The following is a 7,531-nucleotide window of genomic DNA, read 5'->3' as shown; positions in this document are numbered from 1 at the left end:
AATACTATCCTTTTTCCACATTCCTAATTACTTCCATGTATATACACTACCCCAAAACAGAATAACAATACTAGTTTTTTCAAATACATTGGTGAACCAAAATAATAACCAACTTAGGATACTTTCTATCAACATATACATGTCTCAACTGATAACTTTCTTGTCCAGACCTGTTATGTTGTTAAAGTTGTTTTTGACATAAGTGAGATAACCAAGGTTTTAAATATCAATCGCGATCACATTGCGGTTTTATCGTGGTAAATCATGGACAAAAGCGATTGATTCGGTCCCAATTGCAATTGCATTGTAGTCACAGACAACTAAAAAACCTTGATATTGCGGTCCAAATCATGGTTGTAGATTATTTTTTAACATAACAAAGGTTTCATAAAAAATGAAGCTCCCCTACATTTTAGCTTTTAACCAAGACCAAGATGTGAATTTAATTTTATCCATGACCTTTTCCATATTAATTGTCTCATTGTTGAAGATGACCTTGTTCTTGTGATTCCATATTGACCACATTGTGTAAAAATATACAGGTACTGATCTAAACATGCAAATCAATTTAAATGACATTCAGATCAAACAGCGGAAACTAAATATTACGAGCGTACCTCCAGCCATTGCAGATCGAACGTGAAGCGACGCATTCACCAACCCGAAGACTGTTTTATTCTTCCATATCCTTACTCACTCTGTATAGATGACGTATTTTCTGAATAGAGAAGTGACTTTGGTGATCCAAAACTGAGAGCACCTCATCCTATTTATAGAGTCCGTCCATCACAGAGCTCAACCAATTTGTTATCAGAACGTGGACTTAAGGATAGATACGTGATTTGTTACTGAAGGTGGTTGCAAAGATAAGTGTTGAATGTGGAAGGAAAATGGACCAGATTCAGAAAACAAAATTTCCAAAAAATTTCCAAAAAATTGCAACGGGGAAATAATCAAAACAGAACGTGGAACATGGAGAAAAACATAATGCTTAAACGTGGGTCATTCCATCATTCTCTCACTTGGTCCATTTAACTCAACATCAACCGTAACAAGAAACATAATATATGAGTCATGGCGATAGGTCCTCTGATGATGAATAATATCTTCCATGTACCACAATATATCAAGTCTCTCAGCACTAGCTCTCAACTTAATGAATAAAACATATGCTTATTCTAGATCTAAACCAAATGATTTTTTTTTCTCAAAATAAATAAATATGTGCACAAAACCATATGAGAAAATATCTAACTGAATAAGAGTTTCATTGAAAATAAAAAATGTACGTACAATGAAATTACATCATGGAACCAAGTCCCATTCGTACTATATGATCCTTAAAATTCTTTGGTGGCATGCCTTTAGTTAAAGGATCAACAATCATCAACTCAGTACTGACGTGTTCAATGACCACTTTCTTCTCTTTAACACGTTCTCTTATGGCTAAGTACTTGATGTCAATGTGCTTACTTCGACTTCCACTTTTGTTGTTTTTAGTCATAAACACCGCAACAGAGTTTTCATACTACAACTTTGATGGCCTAGAAATAGAGTCCACAACTCTAAGGCCATACATGAAACTCTTCAACCATACACCATGCGAGGTAGCCTCAAAACAGGAAACAAACTCAGCCTCTATAGTGGAAGTAGCAGTTAAGGTTTGCTTGGCACTTCTCCATGATACAGCTCCACCGGCTACCATAAAAATATAACCAAATGTTGATCTTCGTGAATCAGCGCAACCAGCAAAGTCTGAGTCGAAGTAGCCAATCACTTTCAGACAATCAGTTCGTCTGTACATGAGCATGTAATTCTTTGTTCCTTGACGATACCTCATCACTTTCTTTGCAACTTTCCAGTGGTCAATACCTGGATTACTTTGATATCTTCTCAAGACTCCAACAGCGAACACAATATCAGGTCTAGTGCAAACCTGAGCATACATAAGGCTTCCAACTGCTGAAGCATATGAAATATTTTTCATGTGTTCCCGCTTAAAATCATTTTTGGGGCACTGACTCAAAGCGAGTTTGTCACCCTTCACAATGGGAGCTACACTTGGTGAGCAATCTTTCATGTTAAATCTCTCTAAAACTTTGTTGATATAGGTTTCTTGAGACAAGCCTAAAATGCCTCGAGATCTTTCTCTATGGATCTTTATGCATATGACATAAGATGCCTCTCCCATATCTTTCATATCAAAGTTCTTTGATAGAAATTGTTTCATCTCATATAGCATGCTCTTATCATTAGTCGCAAGCAGAATATCATCTACGTATAATACAAGGAAACAAATCTTACTCCCACTGACCTTCTGGTATATACAGTGATCCATGACATTCTCTTCAAAGCTGAATGAAGAAATAACCTCATGAAATTTTAAATACCACTGGCAGGAGGCTTGTTTCAATCCATAGATGGACTTATTAAGCTTGCAGACTAAGTGCTCACCAACACTAGATAAGAATCCTTCAGGTTGTTTCATGTAAACCTCTTCTTCTAGATCATCATTCAGGAACGTCATTTTCACATCCATTTGATGCAACTCAAGATCAAAATGAGCTAGTAATGCCAAAATTACTCGAAGAGAGTATTTCTTAGATACAGGGGAAAAGGTCTTTATGTAATCGATTCCTTCTCTTTGAGTGAACCCTTTAGTAACAAGTCTTGCCTTATGTCTCTCAATGTTGCCTTCTGAGTCTTTCTTTGAGTTGAAGACCCATCTACATCTGATGGCTTTTACACCAACAGGTAACTCAACGAGATCCCAAACTTGGTGCCATAGAATCCATCTCTTCCCTCATAGCATTATACCACAAATTTGATTCCTTAGAACTCATGGCTTGTGAAAACGTCTCAGGATCATTTTCGGCTCCAATGTTGTAGTCTAATTCTTGTAGGTAAACTACATAATCACTAGGAATTGTTGTCTTTTTTACTCTAGTAGATCTTCTTAATGTTGCTTGGTCATCCTGCTAAGAAACTTGTTCAACCGGTTCTTCACCAGTTTGTTCAACATTATCATGTTGTTCCACACAAACAACTTGATCTACATGATCACTTTCAACAGCTTGTGGAACTTTAATCACTGGTTATCTAACACCCATTTTGACTTGAGGGGTGGGAATGACTACCAATCTATTACTTGTCCCAAAAGGTTCAGCTTCATAGTGATCCCTTTCAGAAGAAATGTCCTGAAATTGATCACTCCCACTAATCAAGTCATTTTCAAGAAACTTTGCATTCCTTGATTCCACAATCCTAGTGTTGTGGGATGGACAATAGAACCTATACCCTTTAGACTTTTCAGCATATCCAATGAAATACCCAGTAATAGTCCTAGGGTCTAGTTTCTTCTCTTGTGGATTATAAATTCTTACTTCAAATGGACATCCCCAAACGCGTATATGTCGCAAACTTGGTTTCCAACCCTTGAATAACTCAAAAGGTGTCTTTGAGACAGCCTTTGTTGGAACTCGATTTAATATATACGCAGCTGTCTTAAGTGCATCAATCCACAAAAATTGAGGAAGCTTTACATTACTTCTCATGCTTCTCACCATGTCTAATAAGATTCAATTTCTTCGTTCTGCCACACCATTCTGATTTGGAGAACCAGGCATAATGTACTAGGCAACAATCCCATGTTTTTGAAGAAATTTTGCAAATGGACCTGGTGCTTGTCCATCCTCTGTGTTTCTACCACAGTACTCCCCACCTCTATCTGATCTCACGATCTTAATATGTTTTCCAAATTGTTTCTCAACTTCAGTCTTAAAAACTTTAAAGGCATCTAAAGCTTCATTCTTAGAATGAAGTAAGTAGAGATACATATATCGTGAATGATCGTCTATATAGGTCATGAAGTATTTTTGGCTATTTGCATCCATGTCTGGACAACATATGTATGTATGTATGATTTCTAATAAATTAGAACTCCTCTTTGCACCCTTTTTAGATTTGTTAGTTTGCTTACCCTTAATGCAATCTACACAAGTCTCAAAATCAGCGAAATCCAAAGCACTAAGTACTCCTTCATTCACTAATCGCTTAATTCTCTCAATAAAGATATGTCATAATCTTCGGTGCCACAACATCAAGGATTCTTCATTCATAATACATCATTTTAACCCAACAGAAATGTGCATAGAATTATAAGTAGCATTGCTTTTCAATTCAATCGAATAAAAACCATCAATCAATTGACCACAACCAATAATTTCAGATTTATTCAGTAAATTAAAACCAAAGTCTGTAAAATTAAAATAGAATCCCAAGGGTGCAAGTTTAGAAATAGAAATTAAGTTTTTACAAAAACTAGGAACATTAAAAACTTTCTCCAAATGTAATTTAAAGCCACTACTTAAAACTGAGACGCACGTTCCAATGGCCTCTACATGCGAGCTCATCCTACTCCCTGAGTAGATGCACTGCTCACTTCCCACTAACTTCCTTAGGCTTTCCATACCCTGCAAGATATTAGAAACATGGATTGTAGAACCAGAGTCAATCCACCATGTATTAGGATTCACATTAATCATATTAGATTCATAACAAATGAAAGTAAATGGTGTACCTTTCTTCTCAAACCAACTTTTAAATTTAGGGCAGTCCTTCTTTATGTGTCCTTTCTTTTTACAGAAGAAACACTTTGACTCTTTTTTAATTGCTGGTTGAATCGGAATCTTTCCTTTATTGGTGCCTACAGACTTCTTCCTATCCTTTCCAAAAGCAGAAGTAGTCAAATTTACCTTCTCACCCTCTTCCATTACCAATCTCTCCTCTTCTTGAACACACATGGTCATCAATTCATTAATAGATCATTTATCCTTCTGTGTGTTATAGGAGATTAAAGGGTGCATATTGTTAAGGTAGGGTTCATAAAATGAAATGTACCAGGAAAGATTCAAACATGGTAACTTCCAGGGTTTTTAATTGAGCCACTATGTCCCTTAAGCGCATGATATGTTCACGCACACCTCTCGTTCCAGTAAGCTTAATGGAAGAGAATTGCATAATGAGTGTGCTAGCAAGCGACTTCTCAGAGGTTGTAAACTATTCATCAATAGCTTTCAACAGATCTCTGAACTTATCATGCTGGTCAACTGAACCCCGGATACTAGCAGATATGTTGGTTTTTATGAACATAACGGAGAGATGATTAGATCTCTCCCACTTTTCATAAAGGTCAACAACATCAGGTTTGCTAGTTTCAGTAATAGTCGGTGGCTCATCCTTCCTTATAGCATAGTCAATATCCATCCAGGCCAAATGAAGGAGAATTCTTTCCTTCTAAACCTTATAATGATCACCTTTCAATATGGGAAGGTCACAATAAATATTCATAGATTGTGAAACTGCAAACAAACACACATGCTCATTAAGCAAATTTGAGACTAAACAAATGCCATGTTTTGTCAATGCAAATCATGTCTCAATATATGAATCTAGTGACACAAAACTTGCTTGTGGGCTAAAGTCCTACTCAATTAGATTCATCATGCAACTTTATGATAAAACTATTAAATCATGCTCTTTTCCTTAATTCCTGTGGGTAAATTAAGAAATATAATCTAATATTTTATCCTAATTAATCATACAAATACAATAAAATTCCTGTGGGTAGATTTCATCACATTACATATGATTAATCACAATTAATATTTCTAACGTGATTATAAATTTAGCATATAGTTTCACTCAATTAAAGATGTTGTGGCCACTCTCTAATTTAATAAAATTATATTAATCACTTAAAAATAATCTTTGTATAACATACTTAATAATGCAAATGTGCTCAATATTAAATCATAAAAATTACATGTATAACAATCATAGCTATTCAAAATAATATTGTATGTATATCCATTCAACATGTAATAAACTTTAAAGGATCAAATCCAATGCATACCAGTATTTAACATAATATTGCATGTTCAGCACAGCTTAGAGACACACAATTTTTTTTTTAAAATAAGTTGAACATAAATGATTTATCATTCAGCGATTATATATATATATATATATATATATATATATATATATATATATATATATGAACTACACATAATAAACAAGTAAAACGCAATAGCTTAGTGGCAAAGGATGTTATTACGTGCTTCAGGGCAAGGTTCAAGACCCGCCTAAGGCGTTTTCATTTATGCGTTCCTTTTATTCATTAAAAAATGAAAACATGTTATTAAAAGGCTACTAATGAGATTCAAACCCGAAACAATGAGGTAATATTAATCGCATCAACCACTAGATCAAGTTACTTGCTTTGTTTAGTATTCTCCGAAAATAATATCTATTAACAATTTCATATCAGTAAACAAAACACGTGAATGTTCGTCTTCAACCTCCAACCGGGTCATAAAGATCTGATTAATACCTGCGAACTCAATTTCGAAAACCCACACCATTATATGCATTTTAGACACCCAAAAACACCTTTTAAATCACATAAAAATTAGAAAAGTCATATCATTCCTAATTTTGATGTTATTTTGAATTAAGGAGGCTTAAAACATAACACCCATATACTCAAAAAATAAACTCCGTAAACGCACAATAGGAACGACCCAACAAGCAAGGCAAAGGTACAAACAAGCTCTGATATCAAATGTAAAAATATATAGGTACTGATCTAAACATGCAAATCAATTTAAATGGCATATTCAGATCAAACAACGGAAACTAAATATTACGAGCATACCTCCAGCCATTGCAGATCGAACGGCAAGCGGCGCATACACGAACCCGAAGACAATTGTTATTCCAAACCCTCACTCACTCTGAATAGATGGTGTATTTTCTGAATAGAGAAGTGGGTTTGATGATCCAAAACTGAGAGCACCCCATCCTATTTATAGAGTATGTCCATCACAGAGCTCAACCAATTTGTTATCAGAATGTGGGCTTGAGGATAGGTATGCGATTTGTTACTGAAGGTGGTTGCAAAGATAAGGGTTGAATGTGGAAGGAAAATATACCAGATTCAGAAAAAAAAAATTCCTAAAAAATTGCAACAGGGAAATAACCAAAACAGAACGTGGAACGCGGAGAAAAACATAATGCTTGAACGTGGGCCATTCCATCATTCTCCCACTTGGTCCATTTAACTTAACATCAACCGTAACAAGAAACATAATATATGAGTCATGGTGATAGGTCCTCTGATGATGAGTAATATCTTCCATGTACCACGCATTGTTGCCACACTGACATTCATGCTTTTCTTACTTTATTCCCTTTGATTTTCCAACCATGTTTCCAAAAATGTTATTTACTTTCCCGGGGCAAGGCTATTTGGATACCAGACCAAGAGTAACACAAATTCCAGACCCCATAAGTGAACTTGCATGAAAATAAGATATGTGTAACAATCTCTTGTGTTGTTTGACAAAATGAACACAAGGCTACGTTGTTGCCAATAACATTCCGTTTTTTTTCATGCAAATTTTGCTTTGTTTGAATTCTATCCAAAAGACATTTCACATGAACCTAACAAACTTTTGATGGTACAGGC

The sequence above is a fragment of the Glycine max genome, chromosome 8 (genome assembly GCF_000004515.6).
Source record: "Glycine max cultivar Williams 82 chromosome 8, Glycine_max_v4.0, whole genome shotgun sequence".
NCBI lineage: Eukaryota > Viridiplantae > Streptophyta > Magnoliopsida > Fabales > Fabaceae > Glycine > Glycine max.
This window is presented reverse-complemented; position numbering follows the sequence as displayed.